This window comes from Schistocerca nitens, chromosome 2 (assembly GCF_023898315.1).
Source record: "Schistocerca nitens isolate TAMUIC-IGC-003100 chromosome 2, iqSchNite1.1, whole genome shotgun sequence".
Lineage (NCBI taxonomy): Eukaryota > Metazoa > Arthropoda > Insecta > Orthoptera > Acrididae > Schistocerca > Schistocerca nitens.
This window is the reverse complement of record NC_064615.1, coordinates 1045773182-1045794773: the sequence shown is the minus strand read 5'-3', so window position 1 is coordinate 1045794773 and position 21592 is coordinate 1045773182.

Here is a 21592-nt window from a genome sequence, read left to right as displayed (position 1 = left end):
AAGGGACAGGATGGTTGGACATGAGTTAAGGCGTCAGGGAACAACTTTCTTGGCTATGGAGGAAACAACAGACAGAGACTTGTATACATCCAGAAAATAATTGAGGACGAGGCTTGCAAATGCCATTCTGAGATGAAAAGGTAGGCCCGGGAGACGAATTATTGGCGGGCCGCATCAAACCAGTCATAAGACGAATGACTCACAAAAAAAAAAGAGTGCGCTGCGTTTTGGAACATACTGGTGGCTCATACTGTCGCAAACGTACCGATTAACCAGTTTTGCATGTGTTACACAGAAAACTTGCCACACTTAGAATTTCAACTGCAAGAACACTTGTGAAATCTATTCCTTTACAAGTAGCTTAGCTAAGTGCGTAAGTGTGACGGTGCGACCCACCTCTACGACAGATAACGGACAAGTATTACTCAGAGTATTATATGTGCGAACCTCTGCAAGGAGGTCAGTGAACCGAGCGAACCTGTATTTAAGTGTGTCACAAGGACGAGGTAGTGCAGAATACCTTGCACCGTGCACAGATGTCGTGTAAGTATCTGACAACGATTGTGAATTCTGAAGAACATGTCACGGCGGCAGGATGATAAATTGAGTGGGTGGAGCGTAAACATTACAGAGCAGGAACTATATCTACGTAAAAATATCCATTCTTTGGTGGATAGAGAACAGAGAAATCGACACGTTGTCTGTGGAATTGTCTGTGGAAGCTAAGCGATGTAACGTTTCATTCTGGCGAATGGGGGCGTAGTTACGATGTGGGCGGATGATATGCTGCGGCTACGAAATTACGAATTTTCTCGCGGTTTCAGTCATTTCTGTTCTGGGCATTGAATGATGAGTCTCTGTTCATTTTGCTGTCCGTGTTTCCCGACAAATCTGTGGTGCACCTCACCCCATCCCCTCCACGCCCCCTTCCCCGACCGTGTGCATTTTTCCGTTCTCTTGCCAGGAAAAGATATGTATTTTTACCTTAGCGGTGGTGGGTTTTCACGTGAAGTTTTAACTTTTCTTCTGTCGGGGACCGTTGAAATGGTGGAGTAGCGATTCTGTGTGTCTTGCAAGTTGGAATAATTTAGGTTTGGAAAAGTTGTGCCTGCGTGGAATGTGGTACGAGTTGGCGGCGACGGAGGTGGCGTGGGCGGCGACGGGGGTTTAGTATTCGGTGCGCGGAGCAGCCGCGGGGAGCAGGGAACACAGGCAGCCACAAGCTACGCCTCCAAGACCGCAGGCACTCGCGGGGGCCCGAGCAAACCCTGCTCTGCGTGTGTGTGTGTGTGTGTGTGTGTTTGTGTGTGTGTGGTCTGATCGAGAGCGGGAGCGGCGGCAGGAACGAGAAGGAATGGGACTAAACAGAAGCGGGCAGCAGTGGAACAACACCGCAGTAACTGCCATCGAGATGAACGGTATACAGATCGAGGCCGAACAACTGAAGAGTGGAATTGGAAAATTTTATAAGTGTCATTTTTTCACAAAATTCGTTTTCAGTGGTATCGTGTTCTCGTTCCTCTGTTGCATGTCACTAGACTTAACGCAGGTGCCAGACCACGGAGAAAGTTCTTCATAGGTGCTTTACTGCTGTAGATGGCGCATAGTATTTGTGCCAAACAGAGCATCCCTCCGGAATTCCAAAATTTAAAACATAGGAGAAGGGGTTTTTATTGACTACAATTCTGCTACCTAGAAACCTGGTACTGTGTTTCTGTACTTGTGCTATCACAAAAAAGTGGCTGTGCCTCAGTATTAATGCTACTTGGAAGAAAATCTTTCTTCCAAGTATTTTGTCGAAACGGAGATTTTTGAGACCGTGGTTATGTACAAAATATAAGCTGAGTTTTACAATTAGAAAGCAACAGCTATTCACTGTTAATGAATCCTTTTTCTGTACAAAATGAGCGCGCTTATCGATTTCGAGCCAATAGTTTCATCTGCAGGTGGTTACTCACCTTAACATTACAATTTTTTTATGGATTCTTCCGTCGTTTCTTGATAGAACGTTTCCATATTGAGGGTTGAACAACACTTAGGTGGTTTTTTGTCCTACTGATTTTTATTTGTATGAACTAGTTTTCGGCTTATTGGACCATCTTCGGATAATTACTGGCTATTGTTTACAAGGAGCTTGTGTTATTACGAACCAAACATTCTGGACTACAATACAACGCACTTACATACGATATTTAGTTGTGGTATTGTCTTTGGAATTGTCAAACGTGTCTTTTGACTTTTTGTTCTGTAAAACTGTTCTTTAACATAATAAATAACACTTTATGGTTTGTCAGTACCATGTATGACAACAATTAGAACTATTTAGAATAAAAATTATTACAAAATTACAATTTTTTTGGTATTTGTTGTGAACAGTTGCACTGGACACTAATTGTTGGTTGTACAACAGCGATGTTTTCTTTGGGGGTTATTAGAAAAATTGCGCATTAATGAATACCAAATATTACATTGTTACAGTTGAGTTACAATTAGGAATGTAAACACATAAGGGATATTACATTATATTGGGGTGTGAATTAGTTTACTATTGGGAAACTTTGTGGTTAGTAGCAGGTTTACTGTATTGTGTAAAGTTTAAGAGTGGTGATACGTTCAGTTGCAATTGGTCATTTAGAACCAGCTGGGGACTTAGGGATAAGTGTCTGTTAATTTCAAGTGCTTCTAGTAGGCTGCGTTTTCTGCCTTCGTTGGCTATATCTAGCATTTCTGTGTGTGTTAGATATTTGTGTCCTTCTTTGAGCACATGTTCAGCAAAGGTGAAATTAACAGACACTTAGCCCTAAATCCCCAGCTGGCTCTAAATGACCAATTTCAACTGAGCACATCACCACTCTTAAACTTTACACAATACAGTAAACCTGCTACTAACCACAAAGTGTCCCAATAGTAAACTAATTCACACCCCAATATAATGTAATATCCCTTATGTGTTTACATTCCTAATTGTAACTCAACTGTAACAATGTAATATTTGGTATTCATTAATGCGCAATTTTTCTAATAACCCCCAAAGAAAACATCGCTGTTGTACAACCAACAATTAGTGTCCAGTGCAACTGTTCACAACAAATTCCAAAAAAAATTGTAATTTTGTAATAATGTGTATTCTAAATAATTCTAATTGTTGTCATACATGGCACTGACGAACCATAAAATGTGATTTATTATGTAAAAAAACAGTTTTACAGAACAAAAAGTCAAAAGACCCGTTTGACAATTCCAAAGACAATACCACAACTAAAGATCGTATGTAAGTGCGTTGTATCGTAGTCCAGAATGTTTGGTTCGTAATAACACAAGCTTCTTGTAAAGAATAGCCAGTAGTTACCTGAAGATGGCCTAATAAGCCGAAAACTAGTTCATACAAATAAAAACCAGTAGAACAATTGTTGTTGTTTACATTAGTTTTGAAAAAGCCAACAATTAATGTAAACAGCAATAAATATAATATAATTGTGAGAAAAAGTGTTCGACAATGTGACGTGGTGTATGATGTTCGAAATTATGAGAAAAAGCTAAGGGGAGAAAGGGTTGATTTTCAATGTGCACGGCTAACGAGAGGGAATAGTAAGCCTGGAACACTAAGAACAAAGTGTTCGAATTAAAGAGGGTGTACGATAGGGATGTAGTCTTTCGCTGCTACTGTTCAGTCGGCAGACCGAAGAAGGAATGACAGAAAAGAAAAGGTTCGAGTGGCGGATTAAATATCACGGTGAACGGATATCAATGGTAAGCGTGGTACAAATTGTTATAAAGGCGAATAGTGGCCGCACCACAATATTAATGTCCACTAACAGGTGTTAGTACACGTTTGATAAGACTAGGGTCGCAGTTTCCCGATCATGTGTATAACGTGAACTTTGAATCCGTCTTGGATTATGAAATATGAGGTTTATCCAGAAATTAATTCAGTTGCTTCGAAACCGAAAAGGTAACCTATTTATGAAAATTTTATAAATTCAGAAATGTACATCCGACCTTGTTGTCTTCGTTCTCAATACACTTTGCTAGCCGAGGGATGGAATTGCTAATCATTTCGTCAAAAAAAAAAAAAAAAAAAAAAAAAAAATCTGGCGCCACCACTTTGGCTCATTATTTGCCGATACCCGGACCTCATCGTCGATAGAAGAGGTTTTTCAACCCATAAACATATTCAGAGGGGTGCAAAGATGAAAACTTGAAGGTTCGAGATCAAGACTGTGGGCGGGATTTTTGATGATGTCCCAACCGAATGAATCCAAGAGCTGCTTTGTAGCGTTGCTTGTGTGGCGGCATGCATTTTCGTGCAACAAATGGTTCAAAAGGCTCCAAGCACTATGGGACTTAACATCTGAGGTCATCAGTCTCCTAGACTGAGAACTACTAAAACCTAACTAACCTAAAGACATGTCAGAGGCAGGATTCGATCCTGCGACCGTAGCAGCAGCGTGTTTCCGGACTGAAGTGCCTAGAACCGCTATGCCACAGCGGCCGGCTGTCGTGCAGCAAGCACAATCTCTTCGTTAACATCATTCTTCTTAATTTCTTCTCTGTCAGCCTCAACGGTTTTTTTAGGATTTCACAGTACAGGTGCAGCATTAATTTTCCCTTCCCCCTCCCATCACTGGGGGCAAAAATTATTGAGCAGACTTCTTCTTCACTCCCAAAAAACAGAGGCCATGATTTTTCCGGCCGAAACAACCGTTTTGACTTTTTCACTGATAGTGAGGAGGGACGTCGCCACTGCTTTGACAGTGTTATCGTCTCATGGGTGTAGTGGATCATTCAAATTTAGTGGCCAGAGTCAAGCAATTGTTCGCCTTACAGGTCGAAGCGCTCGATAAGTTCCCATATAAGAAGCGATTCAGTTGACCTTGTGTTGAGCTGTGAGCCGTTTTCGTACTCGCTCTCAGTTTTCAGTATTGATTTTATGGAGAAGAGATCTGGAGATTTCTGGGAAAATTGCGTTCATCTCGTCCAAAGACAATCGACGGTCGCCACAAATCCCTTCTGAAGTATGTGCCGAAGGCGGCACAAGGAAAAACACTCAGGTAGAATATTCTTAAAAAGTTTATTAAACTTAAACAATGTGCTCTGAAAGAGGTAAGGTTGAACAGACAGACTTCAACAAAGTTAATTCTTGAATATTAAACGAACAAGAAAAGTAGCATAAGGCTGAAGGCCGGTAACTCTCTTTCACCTAAGTTTCACTTCTTAAACCAAAAAGCTTCTTGTATTATAAGGAACACAAACACTGTTTTTCCGACAGAGAGCCTCACAGTATCTTGGATCGTCGGAACTCTGAGAGGAGGAACTTTGTGAATATTACACGACCACAGTCACTGAGAGATGTACACAAGGACCCAAGAAGACGAGACCAGAAGGAATGTGCAACATTGTATGTCCAGCATGATTGTCAATAATTAGCAAGAGAAATATTACAGAGTCCGATGTCCCGTCACGGCGATGGCGTCGACGTCTTCTACAGGGTGTAGCCACGTTGTAAGTTCTGTGATGTGAAGACGGATGCAGAGTGCGAGGTCGGCATAGCGATAGCTGTGGAATGAGCTCCGATTACAGCAATGCTACTCCATTCGGTGCGTGGCCCAGGAAGCCAACTCGGAGTGAACTGATCTTTCAGGGTCTGAGCGCCGGCCTAAGTACAGGTCCAGACACCAGGAGACAACTGGTACCGCTTCCTGTCACGTGGCCGGCGTAAGGAAAAGGTCCATGGGCAAGTAACCTCTGACCTAGAGAGTCTGTATAGGGAGAGAGTGGCCAACCGGACGATACGGCGGCCATTTTTCTGCCAAACTGCGGGCTGGACTTTTGAATGACCAATAGTGGAGTAGTGGAGTACACACTCACCGAATCAAAAGCACAAGACAATATGGCGAAATCATTCGTTAAATGCCTTTGTTTATAAGAATAACGTGTTATAATAATTTTCACACAGCCAATCTACAGGTCTGTTTTCAAATTTAACTATGTATATTGCAAGTTGTTTTATATGTAGTAAAAAACAAAAACGACTTACTTCGCATAGATAAGAGTACTTGGCTCGTTTCCACAAGGCTCCTGTTTGATTTATGTCAGCCCTGTTGACTGCGACTCCCACTGCTTTCGTCTTTGTTCATTGCGTGGAAATGCTAACATGCGAAATCCACCTTCGCCTCTATTGGAACAACCAAATGCAGCACAACCTGGCATCGTTTACGAACGTGTGCAGAACGAATTACAGATGTCAAAAACAATATTGTACAATTACTAACGTGTTTACTTCAAACATGTAGGCCTACCGACTTCATCACAAAACGCTTCATTATTTCAACTAGTATTTAAGTTCGCAAACGCTAATTACGTACTAAAAACGATACACAACTAAATCGAACATGCATGCACAATGCATAACAAGTCTCTCAGTAATTCAGATACCTTTTAATCGTTTCCAAAAGTCCTCTTAACTTCAATTCGACTCAAAAGCACGGCGAACATAGCAAGCGCGAGAGACGTTTGGCGCCATTTTTCTGCCAAAGCTAATCAACCAATCACGGGCAACTTCACCTATGGCCACTCTCTCCCTAAACAGGCTCTTACGGTGCCGTCTGGTGGCCATATAGGGAGTGTATGTTGTCTGCTAGGAAGCCAGCTGCCAACGTAACTTGGCTGTAACGAGTGTTGCCAGCATACTAGGCCCACTATACAGCAGTTTCGTCGCTCTTGTTTACCATCTCACAACTCATGATTAAGGAACAAACTCTGTTGTTTTTCATGAGAGTTCGTTTCGTTAGACTTAACGACACTGGTACTCATCACTACGGTTCTTCACACAAACGCGAGTTTTGATTTTGTTAAAAATCTGGAACGGCGCTTTTCCCTTTGCAAGAAGAAAATGAATTACGCTGCTCAACTCGCAGTTGGTGGGATTCGGAATAGAGGCACTTATTTCAACACGGCAGTGAAAAGAGATTTTACTCAACTGACAAGAAGACCATACGCTAATCGCATTTTTTTGGTTATATTTATAGTATGTGGAATTCGGAACTCAAACATCAATGCTTCAAAGCAGTTCGAAGCACCTCTCAAAAATGCTCGAAAAAATCGCCTTTAATATGATGATAAATGGTCGATTTTACGACATACGAGGGTTGTCCAGAAAGTTGTGACCGGTCGCCAAATGGAAACAACAGTGAAAACCAGAAATGTTTTATTTGCAACAGTTAGGTACACCTTCCACCTACTTCTCTACATAGTCGCCGCTCCAACTTCGAGTTTTGTCGTAGTGTTGTATCAATTTTCCAATATCATCGTCATAGAAAGCAGCCGCCTGTGCTTCCGGCCAGTTATCTGCGCTGGTCTGCAGCTCGTTGTCTGTGGAAAAATTTTGTATTCATAGCCAGCGGTTCTTGTGAGCAGAGATGAGACTCCCGGGGAGCCAGTTATGGACTGTGTTGTGGGGGATCAAACACTTCTCATCGGAAACGCTGCAGGAGCGTCTTCATTGCCCTTGCAGTGTGCGGCCGAGAATTGACATGAAGAAGGAACTGCTCGACAGTTGTGGCTGCTTGACACAGGCGAAATCCCTAACCAGGCCCTCATACTTGGAGGGAGACGCTATTCCCTACGCATCTTCACGTGCTCACTGTTCACTCAAAACTGAATAGAGCGACGCGACACGATCGACGGGCATACTACAGACACTGCCCAACACTTCTGTGCAAAGCTGTACCGGATTTTCTCAGTGGTTTCCATTTCGCGACCGATCGGAACTTACATTGTGTTCAACCCCCGTACTATGTGATATGGCAGTGCACTTATCTGGCACTAGGCGCATGGATAAGATTCTTGTGGGACTTGAATTTTTAAACAAGAGTGCGTGTTCTTCAAGCATTTCCCTGAAGCATAAAATACATAAAGGTGGAAAAAAAATCAGCAGTGCTCGAGACTGGTAATCGCTGGATCGAATCTCGCTTCGATAATAATTTTTTCGGTTCTTTCGTTCTGTTGCAGTAGCTACCTCGTTTAAATATAAATTTCATGAAATACATGCTTATTAACGCGTGTATCAATGTCATTTTATATACACACAAAAATGCAGTTTTCATTACACATGTAAATTCTTAGTTACTGATCTTTAAAAAAAAATTCTTAATCAAGATTGTTTTAATTAACAAAAAACGTTACAAATTAATTTCTTTCCGTATTCGTGTATTTTACGCTTCAGCGCTCTTAGATCATGGAGCTTTGTTTAAAAATCAGAATCCGGCAGGAATCGAAACTAAGTCCCCCCCCCCCCCCAACCCCCCAATAGCACTCAACCACAATGGCACGCCCCTGTCGAAGAAATGTCCTTACTTTAGCTTATATAAAGGGGCCGGAAAACTTTAAAGTCAATTTTCTCGAGAATTATTGAGAGTTACGTTGAACTGGATTAATATTTGAGTTCCGAACTTCACGTATCATAAATATAAAAAATTAAAAACATCCAATTGCTTTGTGGTTTGCTTGAGAGACAAACGGGCGTGCGTTCTACTGCCAGCACCTTATCCTTACGAGTTGCCAACTTCGGCGAAAAAAATCCTTCCGAGCGTCAAAGGGTCAGTACTGTTGTAATATGTAATGGTTTTTCAAAATGGCTTCAAATGCTCAACACTGTTATTTTCTGGACATGCCTCGTACAGTATAACACGATACAAAAGGCACCTCTCTCTCTCTCTCTCTCTCTCTCTCTCTCTTTCTCTCTCTCTCCCTAACGGCTGTACGATACGTAAATACCATCCTCCTCCTCTCTCTCTCTCTCACACACAAGCACTCACGCCGCACGCTGCACATTTATAATTCATATCCCACACCTGAGGCGTTTCTTGAACCCGTCACTGCTACTTCAAGAAGAAGGAGGAGGTGATTAATGTGGAACGTCCCGTCGACAACGAGGCCATTAGAGACGGACCACTAGCTCGGTTTATGGAAGAATGGCGAAGCAAATCGGCAGTGCCCTCATAGCGGAATCATCCCGACATTTGCCTTAGGTGATCTAGGAAAATCACGGAAAACCTAAATCTGGATGTCCGGACGCGGATTTGAACCGCCATCCTCCTGCTATTTTAAGGCAGACAATAGAGCTGAAAATGTGGAATCCCCAATCCATGCATCCACTTCACCGAGCTCCGCCTAATCCCACGCTACAAGCGATGCATGTTGTCCTACAAGTGACAACTGGATGTCACCCGTGTCGCCGGTCACCCCGGAACAAACAGCGGCGGTCGTCTACCTGCTAGCACGGCCCAGGCCGGCAGGCCACGCCCACTGCGGATGTTTCTCGATTCTCTCTGGCTGATTAGGACCTGTCCTCCTTGCGCGTTTGTTCCGGCTACAAAGGAATGCTAATAGCGGCACGGCGCCCAATTAGCGGCGCCGTACAAAAGGAAGCGCTTAATTTGGCAATCACCCCCCACCTGCCAGTATCGAGTTCGCCCGACGGTGCATATTGGAACACTAGACAACGTTTCGTCACAATCGGAAGAGAGTTCGACGTTTTGGAGTATATCGCAGACCTAAAAGTAGCGGTCAGACGGTGTCTCTTTATGTGATCGTCGATTCCGTTTACCGCTCTCTTTCTGTGGCGTTAATTGTGGATTTGTAGGACAGGAATTTGCTTTTCAACTTTATCGAATTTTTTCACTGTTGAAGTTGGGTGTCCTTCTTGTCATTGCTGTGACGCAACGACTTAACCGTTGGGAGGGTGTTGTTGAAGGATGTTGGATACGTTTGGTACAGATTAGAAAAAGCCTGGCGTTCATGTAGAGTCAGTAACAATCTTTAGGGTGTATCATAATTAACTGTATCAACAGTTGAAACTACACTATAGTAGAAGCAAGAAAGTCTCAGTAAACACACACATAACAAAAAAAGTTTTGCAGCACCTCGGTTCCCAGAGCTATGGAACCTGCACGGAAAATTGGAATAGAGATCAACATAAATATCATTTCCGCCCTTTTTATTGCTTATGAAAACCACACATTGCATAGTGTACCACCATAAAGCGAGATCTTCAGAGGTGGTGGTCCAGATTGCTGTACACACCGGTACCTCTAATGCCTAGTAGCACGTCCTCTTGCACTGATGCATGTCTGCATTCGTCGTGGCATACTATCTACAAGTTCCAGATTGTCCCACTCCTCAACGGCGATGCGGTGTAGATCCCTCAGGAGTGGTTGATGGGTCAGGTCGTCCGTAAGCATCCCTTTCCAATCTATCACAGGCATGTTCGATAGGGTTCATGTCTGGAGAATATGCTGACCACTCTAGTCGAGCGATGTCGCTATGCTGAAGGAAGTCATTCCAAGATCTGCACGATGGGGGCACGAATTGTCGTCCATGAAGACGAATGCCTCGCCAATATGCTGGCGATATAGTTGCACTATCGGTCGGAGGATTTCATTCACGTGTCGTACAGCCGTTACTGCGCCTTCCATGACCACCAGCGGCTTACGTCGGCCCCACGTAATGCCACACCAAAGCAGTAGGGGACCTCCACCTTGCTTCACTCCTTGTACAGGATGTCTACGGCGTTCAGCCTGACCGGGTTGCCTCCCAACACATCTCCGACGATTGTCTAGTTTGAAGGCATATACGACACACGTCGGTGACGAGAACGTGATGCCAATGCTCAACGGTCCATTTGGGATGTTGTTGGGCCCATCTGTACCGCGCTGCATGGTGTCGTGGTTTCAAAGATGGACCTCGCCATGGACATCGGGAGAAAAGTTGCGCATAATGCAGCCATTGCGTACAGTTTGAGTCGTAACACTACGTCCTGTGGCTGCATGAAAAGCATTATTCAACATGTTGGCGTTGCTGTCAGGGTTCTTCCGAGCCATAATCCTTTAGCGGTCATCCACTGCAGTAGTAGCCCTTGGGCGGCCTCAAGGAAGCATATCATCGACAGTTTCTGTCTTTCTGTATCTCCTCTATGTCCGAAAAACGTATCTTTGGTTCACTCTGAGACGCCTGGACACTTCCCTTGTTGAGAGCCCTTCCTGGCACAAAGTAACAATGCACATTCGACCGAACCGCGCTATTGACCGTCTAGGCAAGGGTGAACTACAGACAACAAGAGCCGTGTACCTCTTTCCTGGTGGAATGGCTGGAACTGATCGGCTGTCGGACCCCCGCCGTCTAATTTTTTGATGTGTGTAGATCCGCAAACAAACTGCTGGCAAGGTAATTGTGACTTTGCGGTTAGCAGCCACTGCAGACTGTAAACACCACATGTTGGTCCATGCTGTGGTCTTTCTTTACATTTTCTAGATGAGGAGTTGTAAATAGAATGGATGCGGCAATGCAATACACAGTCAGAATGCTACTCATGTCAGTTGTTTAGGAGCGTCAGTCACGTTGTACAAGTGTTGGTTGGTAAAATAGAACATTACAATAACGAGAGGTATGCGGAGGTGCATTTCTTGTGTGGCAGGGCTCACGGCAATGCACGGGAGGCTGTACACTTGTATTAACAAGGGAAACTCCCCATCGCATCTCGGATTTAGTGGTAAGATGGCGCAGTGGATAACCCGACAAAAACTGAACACACATCAAGCATTAAAACAGGAAGAATGTGTACTGAACTACGAAAAAAGAAGCAAAATAGAAACAGTGAACGGTCCAAGCTTAAAATTTGCAACATCGACAGAATTCAATTAGCCACGGTGTCGTGGTTATCTGGTTCCGAGGTTGGACTGCGAAGGGAGAGATCCATGTTCAAACCTCCGACGTACCTTTTCCTTTTTCACTGAATTATGAACCGTCCGCCCGGTCATTGGCGTATCTGTTCGCTGTATTCAAATTTGTGTCTGTGTCGTGGTGTAACAGCGAGATGTAATGAAGGGACCTCCAGACGTACGAGTCTCCTATTTGTTTTGCAGAAGTACCACATCTTATGACACTTGCGTTACGTTTTGCAAGATTTGACTCTTGAATTCCCTTGCTGTAACACACTTCACACCCATATATTTGTTACATTCCGTGAGAAGTCTATACGGCGTCTCGCCTGCTCTCGCTATGTATCACATTTACTAGCTTCGGTAATATATTCTTACCACATGAATCATGTTCTATAACCAGTGTATAGTATGACAATTGTCAGAACTACAGAAGAACAGACCCGTCAATGACCGGGTGAACAGATCACGTATTTGTGTGAAAAAGAATATACACTCCTGGAAATGGAAAAAAGAACACATTGACACCGGTGTGTCAGACCCACCATACTTGCTCCGGACACTGCGAGAGGGCTGTACAAGCAATGATCACACGCACGGCACAGCGGACACACCAGGAACCGCGGTGTTGGCCGTCGAATGGCGCTAGCTGCGCAGCATTTGTGCACCGCCGCCGTCAGTGTCAGCCAGTTTGCCGTGGCATACGGAGCTCCATCGCAGTCTTTAACACTGGTAGCATGCCGCGACAGCGTGGACGTGAACCGTATGTGCAGTTGACGGACTTTGAGCGAGGGCGTATAGTGGGCATGCGGGAGGCCGGGTGGACGTACCGCCGAATTGCTCAACACGTGGGGCGTGAGGTCTCCACAGTACATCGATGTTGTCGCCAGTGGTCGGCGGAAGGTGCACGTGCCCGTCGACCTGGGACCGGACCGCAGCGACGCACGGATGCACGCCAAGACCGTAGGATCCTACGCAGTGCCGTAGGGGACCGCACCGCCACTTCCCAGCAAATTAGGGACACTGTTGCTCCTGGGGTATCGGCGAGGACCATTCGCAACCGTCTCCATGAAGCTGGGCTACGGTCCCGCACACCGTTAGGCCGTCTTCCGCTCACGCCCCAACATCGTGCAGCCCGCCTCCAGTGGTGTCGCGACAGGCGTGAATGGAGGGACGAATGGAGACGTGTCGTCTTCAGCGATGAGAGTCGCTTCTGCCTTGATGCCAATGATGGTCGTATGCGTGTTTGGCGCCGTGCAGGTGAGCGCCACAATCAGGACTGCATACGACCGAGGCACACAGGGCCAACACCCGGCATCATGGTGTGGGGAGCGATCTCCTACACTGGCCGTACACCACTGGTGATCGTCGAGGGGACACTGAATAGTGCACGGTACATCCAAACCGTCATCGAACCCATCGTTCTACCATTCCTAGACCGGCAAGGGAACTTGCTGTTCCAACAGGACAATGCACGTCCGCATGTATCCCGTGCCACCCAACGTGCTCTAGAAGGTGTAAGTCAACTACCCTGGCCAGCAAGATCTCCGGATCTGTCCCCCATTGAGCATGTTTGGGACTGGATGAAGCGTCGTCTCACGCGGTCTGCACGTCCAGCACGAACGCTGGTCCAACTGAGGCGCCAGGTGGAAATGGCATGGCAAGCCGTTCCACAGGACTACATCCAGCATCTCTACGATCGTCTCCATGGGAGAATAGCAGCCTGCATTGCTGCGAAAGGTGGATATACACTGTACTAGTGCCGACATTGTGCATACTCTGTTGCCTGTGTCTATGTGCCTGTGGTTCTGTCAGTGTGATCATGTGATGTATCTGACCCCAGGAATGTGTCAATAAAGTTTCCCCTTCCTGGGACAATGAATTCACGGTGTTCTTATTTCAATTTCCAGGAGTGTATATGGGGCCCAAGGGAGGCTTGAACACGGACCCCCCGCATGTCAGGCCAACACTGTGACCAGACAACCACGACGCGGGGGTTCTTGCAGTTTGCTCGATGCTACACAGAGCTTGGGCCGTTTACTGTCTCTATTTTGCTTCTTTTTTCAGAGTTCAGTACACCTTCTTCCTGTTTTCATGCTTGATCTGTCTTCAGTTTTTGGCAGGCTATCCACTGGGCCATTTTACCACTAAATCAATGGTGGTTGCGATGGGGAATTTCCCTTGTAAGAAGCATACCCGGCCCGAAGGCGCTCCAACGTTTGAAAGGGTGCGTAAATGCCTCAGAAAATGTGGGAGCTTTGCACACGCCGCGGGAGCTGGCAGACCTGCACGAATTACATCTGAAGATATGGTGCTGAAAACAGTCTAACACTCTCCGGAATCTCTACTAGGCGACTTGCCACACAAATTCCTGGAATGAGCCACAGGAGTGTTTGGGGAATAATGCATCGAAAACCAAAGTACCCGTACCATCTCCAATGTCTTGGTGAGGCAGACTTTCGTTGTAGACTACTAACGTTATGTCAGTGGATGCAACAACAAGCTGTAAGCAATACTACGTTTGAAAATAACATTTTATTTACAGATGAAGCAGGATTCACTCGTGATATTGTGTTTAATTATGACAATTGTTTCGTTTTGAAGAGGTGTGCACGAGTCTCTGCGTCAGCGACGTTTCTCATTGAATGTGTGGTTAGGGCTACTACGTGATCTTTTTATTGGACCGTACATGTTACAAAACAAACACAGTGGACGGAATTACCCTCAGTTTCTGTCGCATCATCTAGGAGGATTGCTTGAGGACGTTCCTTTAAAGGAGCGCCAGAGGATGTGCTACATACATCATGCAGCACAGTCATATTTTTAGGTTGTAGTGAGACATCTAACGCGCCGATATGACCAAATATGAACAGGACGAGGAGGACCTATGCCATGGCCTCCAAGGTCACCTGACCTGAACACAACAGATTTCTGCGTTCTGGACCACCTTAAAGGTGTAATGTAGACCTCCCCTGTTGAAACGTTTGAAGAATTAGAGCAGAGACTTTTTAATGCTTGCCAAGAATTTCTAAACGAGCCAGGTGCATTTGAAAGGATCCGAAACTCATAGCAGCGATGGGAACAGATCTGCCTCCAGGAATAAGGATGACACTTTGAACACCTCCCTTAACTACAAGTACAGTAATGTAACATTTTGTCGTATCCATTCAGAACACCTTACTACTACTACTACTACTACTACTACTACTACTAAAGTATCTGAATAACTTTCCTTAATCTTGTACGGCATTGTAGCCTTTTTGTAACTGGGATGACTTTTACACAGTATAAAGTCTGTGGTGGCTGGTAACCACAAAGTCGTAATTATCTCTCAAACGGATCGTTTGCAGACCTATGTCTGCAAGGACTTTTCTGCTTCTAGTATCGTGTACTTTCACTTGTATGCATTTACGCCAGTAATCATGATACACGCTGTATATGGCGTCTTTGCAGTAATCCTGAGCCAGTTAAAGCTTCAGAATGTGAGGAACGACAAGGACAATCAATGCAAACAGGCCTTAAGTTCAGTAAGGTGTTATGCTGTACAAAGCTACTCTCGCCTGCACTGTGGTGAGTGTTTTGCTTTGCTCTGGGAGCAGACTGAGTGGAACTATAACATATAAAATATTAGTTCACTTTATTAGAACATAGATACGGAAATTTACTTAACTTCGTAAATCCATTTTCACAGGATTGTTCTGAGTATTTGCATTTGTCTCTAAATATTAAAGTATCACTTGATACAGAGAAACTTAGAAGGCTCTTCACTCGAAGATTAAATGACGTAATGTTTACCTGAAGCTCTTCGTAAGAGATCTAATATTCTAGTACGCTGAGAGGGTGCTGTCGTCTTGATCGATGACTGAGGCGACCGCTCCTCTGCTCAGCTGTCAGTAGACGAGCCGTTGCAGTGGCGTAGAGAAACTCTAGAAGGCGTGGCTACGCCGGCGTTTCATGTTCGTCAGTGTGGCATGCAGCGACTGTGCCTGTTTCTTTGCGAGGTGCCAACCTTGCTTTGGAACGCCGCTCTTCGGACGACACCATACAAAGATAACATTTTGTTTACAAAATGATGCTGTACATTACACTAAGCATTGAAAATAGCGACCATCACTTTCACCACAGGTATAGCATCTTCGTATAAATATCTGACACACTCTACCAAGTAAACAATGTGAGTGATTATCGCGGCACAGTGCCGTTCACTAGGGGGTGCCGAAACTGTTGGCAAGTTTCTCGCTGCGGGCGAGATGGACACTGGAATCATTAAAAGGAACACGCAGGCAGCGCCACCGATATCCGCGAGCTGGTGACCGAAGCGGTCGAGTGCTGTTTGGCGGAAGCTGCGGAACGAGTGATCACCTATTACAGGCAGCGGCAGGAAGAAGCATGGCGACTAGTGGGAGCACAAGCTAGCAACTGGAGCAGAGTGTGACGGCCCTTCGGTTCAGAGCACAACTGGGGATAGCGGCGGCGGCTGCACGGAGCAGAAACGACGGAAGCGTGCCGGTCGATTTCATTGCTGGTGCCCGGTGCCTGCAGAATGTTGTTGGAGTGCGCGGGCAGCGCCTGTACCTTGTACTGTGTGCCCTGTTCTTGAGTTCCCAAGTAAAACACTCCTCTCATTCAGGGAAATTCAATTCAAATTTCTGAAAGTGCCATCCGCCAAGTGCATGTGCAACGGGGGTAGAAGAGGGGCGGTATGTGATGAGCCCCAAGACGCATGGTCACAGTTGTGTGTGAATCGATCTTTATGCTTCCCTATGTGACCCAGAAGAGCAGATCCATCTTCTTGTCACTCGAAAATGAACAAATGCTGGCACAATTTCTAAGCCGGCCGGTGTGGCCGTGCGGTTCTAGGCGCTACAGTCTGGAACCGAGCGACCGCTATGGTCGCAGGTTCGAATCCTACCTCGGGCATGGATGTGTGTCTCGTACTTAGGTTAGTTAGGTTTAATTAGTTCTAAGTTCTAGGCGACTGATGACCTCAGAAGGTAAGTCGCATAGTGCTCAGAGCCATTTGAACAATTTCTAAAACAACTACGTATGGGCAAATGTACAATAAAATAGAGAAAACTAATTAGTTTTATTGCTTTATTGTTTATGTATGCGCTTTAAGAAATTTTCTGAATATGCCTAGAAACACGTAGAACTTTTTTTTCTTGGTGCTCACGTCTGCCATACCCTCTTATCCCGATTCCTTACTGTGATTCACAAATTCTTCATGTTATACCGATTTGGTTCTACTTATTTCCCTGTCACATCATGGAAACATCTGCATCTACACAAATATTCTGCAAACCACACTTAAGTGCCACGCAGAGAGTTTATCGAACCGACTTCACAATAATTCACTATTATTCCAATCTCAAACAGCCCGCGGAAGAAACGAACAACTATATCTCTCCGTGCGAGCTCTGATTTTCCTTATTTTATTATGATGATTGTTTCTCCCTTCGTATGTCGGCGTCAATAAAATATTTTCGCATTCAGAGGATCAAATTGGGCAGCGCGGGATTAGCCGAGCGGTCTGAGGGCGCTGCAGTCATGGACTGTGCGGCTGGTCCCGGCTGAGGTTCGAGTCCTCCCTCGGGCATGGGTGTGTATGTTTGTCCTTAGGATAATTTAGGTTAAGTAGTGTGTAAGCTTAGGGACTGTTGACCTTAGCAGGTAAGTCCCATAAGATTTCACACACATTTGAACATTTTTTGAGCAAATTGATGATTGAAATTTCGTGAGAAGATTACGCCGCAACGAGAAACTCCTTTGTTTTAATGACGTCCTTCCCAAATCCTGTACCACTTCAGTGACACTCTCTCCCCTGTTTCGGGATAATACAAAACGTGCTGCTCTTCTTTGAACCTTTTCGATGTACTCCGTTAATGATATCTGGTAAGGATCCCAGACCGCGCAACAGTACTCAAAAAGAGGACGGACAAGCGTAGTACAGGAAGTCCCTTTAGTAGAACTGTTACATTTTCTAAGTGTTCTGCCAATAAAACACAGTCTTTTGTTTGCCTACCCCACAACATTTTCTATGTTTTATTTCCAAATTAAGGTGTTCATAATTGTAATTCCTAGGTATTTAACCGAATTTACGGCCTTAAGATTTCACTGATTTATAGTGTAACCGAAATTTCACGGATTCCTTTCAGCACTCTTGCGCATGACCTCGCACTTATTTAGGGTCAATTGCCTATTTTTGCACCATTCAGATATCTTTTCTAAATCGTTTTGTAGTTAGTTTTGATCTTCTGATGAGTTCACTAGACGATAAACGACAGCATCATCTGCAAACAACCGAAGACGGCTGCTCAGATTATCTCTTAAATCGTTTATACAGATAAGGAACAGCTTCTTCTTCTTCCGTGTCCGGATGCACCAATTATATCTTCCCTTCCCAGAAATTAGCAACGTAGATTGCTTTGTCATTGACTTTCAAAATATCATCTTTAAGGAACAGCTGAGGGCCTACAACACTACCTTGTGGAACACCAGAAATCACTTTCGTTTGACCCCATGATTTGCCGTCAATTACTATAAACTATGACCTCTCTGACAGGAAACCACGAATCCAGTCTCATAACTGAGACGATATTCCACAAGCACGCAATTTCACTACAAGCCGCTAGTGTGGTACAGTGTCAGAAGCCTTCTGGGAATCTATAAATATGGAATCAATTTGAAATACACTGTCAATAACACTCAACATTTCACAAGAACGATGTTTTTTCAATCCATGTTGACTGTGTGTCAATAGACCGTTCTTTAGAGGTAACACAATATATCTTCCAAAATTCTGTTGCATATTGACGTTAATGATAAGAGCCTATAATTTAGTGAGTTACTCCTACTACCTTTCTTGAATATTAGTGTGACATGTGCAACTTTCCAATCTTTGGGTACGGATCTTTCGTCTAGCGAGCGGTTGTATGTGATTGTTAAGTATGGAGCTGCTGTATCAGCGTACTCTGAAAGGAATCAACATGATATACAGTCTGGACAGGAAGACTTGCTTTTATTAACTGATCTATGTCGCCTCAGGACTCTGAGGATATCTACTTTTAAGTTTCTCATGGTGGAAGCTGTTCTTTATTCGAATCCTGGATTATTTACTTCGTCTTCTTTGGTGAAGGAACTTAGGAAGGCTGTGCTTAGTACTTCTGCTTTAGCAGACCTGTCGTCGATACTATTTCCATTGCTGTCGCGCACAGAAGGCGTCGATTGTGTCTTTCCACTATCATACTTTATATAAGACTATAGTCTCTTTAGATTTTCTGCCAGGTTTCGAGATAAAGCTACGTTGTTGACACCGTTCTGAACATCTCGCATTGAAGTCCTCGCTAAATTTCGAGCTTCTGTAATAGATTGTCAATCTTGGAGGTTTTGCTTTCGTTTCAATTTGACATGCTTTCTTCGTCGTTTCTCCAACGATATTCTGACCTGTTTTGTGTTTATCAAGGGGGATCAGCTCCGTTGTTGTTTATTTATTTGGTATAAATCTCTCAGTTGCTGTCGATACTATTTCTTTGAATTCGAGCCACATCTGGTCTACATTTACATTGTCAATTTTGAAGGAGTGGAGGTCGTCTCACAGAAAGGCGTCAAGTGAATTTTTATCTACTTTTTTTGAATAGGTACATTTTTCGTTTATTTTTGGCGTATTTGGGGGTTACAATATTCAGTCTCGTCATGATACCCCTGTGTTCACTAATCCGTGTATCCGTTTTGATGCTCGTTATTAGCTCAGGATTATATGTTGCTAAGAGGTCAAGTGCGTTTTCGCAACCGTTTACTACTCACTATAGCATTGCCTCCGCTAGAAAAAATAGTAGAAAAAAATTCCAGAGACTTAAGAATGGAGAAGCTTAATCTGCGATATCAACATTGCAAACATTATTATCTGTTTTCTTTTGTAGAGGAAGAATGAGTGTTTTTTGTGTCATTGTCTTATCGATTCTGCTGTTCTCGCTGACGGACGTTAATTGTTCACGGTCTGTAACTGATACAATTATTTGTAGTAGACATGTAATTATAGTGCGTGTTTTTGTGAGTAGCGAGTACTTATCCTGTATATGATTCAGTACGTAATAATTAAATGTTGCCCTGGCCATTTTTGTGTAGGCTCATTATTGTAGTGAGGCCATTAATGACAAAAATTATGTAAGTTCTTCCAACAGTCATATAATTCTAAAAGCATGAAAGGAATAATATTAATAATCTGAAAACGGCGTCTTGTAGTATCTTTCAATTCATATTAGCCCAGAGGTACAGTTTTTATTAATAACAATATTAAGGCCGGCCGCGGTGGTCTAGCGGTTCTAGGCGCCCAGTCCGGAACCCCGCGACTGCTACGGTCGCAGGTTCGAATCCTGCCTCGGGCATGGATGTGTGTGATGTCCTTAGGTTAGTTAGGTTTAAGTGGTTCTAAGCTCTAGGGGACTGATGACCACAGATGTTAAGTCCCATTGTGCTCAGAGCCATTTGAACCAATAACAATATTAATGAATGCTTACGCTGCCATTGCACATAGGCAGCTATCTTGGAGCATCTAGCCCAACTGAAAAAAATAATTAAAAATTCTTTAAATGTGTTATCGCGTAATATTAAAAAGAGGATCTTTAATCCATCGTGAGTAGGACTGATGTCTTCACGTTGGGATGTATATCCTATTGTTAGTGATAGCGCCCTGAGAAAAGTCAGCCGTGGCTTTTAACAAACATAAAAGAGAAAAGATTTATTATTTCTATTTTTCAAAACCGTTTCATACAATAAGAATAACGACACAGATATCGTTGTGTGAAGTATTAAATTACAACCATTCAGTTAATTAATCATTACGCCATATCGCTTGGGCTCATGAACTAACTGCTCGAAATAATTTTCAGAGAATGCGCTTAGTACAATTTCGGCTGATGTTTTATACATACCTCCGGAATTAAACCCCAGAAGTATCTAGGAAGCTGTGAGAAACATAGTCATTTTCCGTGCTTGTGTTCGCAGACGTATTTTGTTGTGAACAGAATGTGGGATACGAACTGATTTCAGTTTTAGTTTGTAGTTATTAGCTTATTTTCCTTAAAATGGAGTTTATATAAAAACGGTAAGAAGAAATAAAATTTAAGTAAGACTGATACTTGATGTGTAGAGAGTAGTGACTGAAGGAATTGATAATGCTGTGTATAGCCCTTAAGACGAATTTAGGTTAATTTATTTAGAAGTACTTGTCCTTATGATTAATGTTTTACGCTCTTGTAGTAATTGTGGATCCAACTCTGAATACCTGTAAAATATATGTACTGTACTACTTTCATGTCGATTCGTTGCCCAAAGAGTGTATTGGTACCCTCAAATATTGTGTAGATAGCTTCATGTGATACTGTATTAATAGTGGGAATGCAGCCAATATTAAGAGCCTGCGTAAACTAGGTTTCAATAATGGTGCGTTCACATTGACATTACTAAAAAGTATCGATGAACCACGACTCGATGAAATCCAGGGAACAGGAGGAAATATTCAGAAGATGGCTAGGGAGAGGAGGTGGGGGAAGAAAATAGTCCATGAAGACGAGTAAGAGAATTATGATCACGGGCGTCGACAGCATTAGTAACTCGAGATTAGCTCTACCGTTAAAAATTAAAATATTTATCGAAAAGTAGTTTTATAGAGATATAATAAATCCTCATTTCAGGAACTTCAAAAGCAAACTTCCTGGGATTTCGCATCGCGGTCGATAACCATTTCTATTCAGTCTTTTTTTATCTTGTGTGTGAGGAAAATCAGCTGTTATAGTGCGAGTGAAACGAGAGCAGGACAGTTAATATAAAACTGAAAACTGAATTTGAAAATAACTGTGAGATGAAAGCAAAACTGT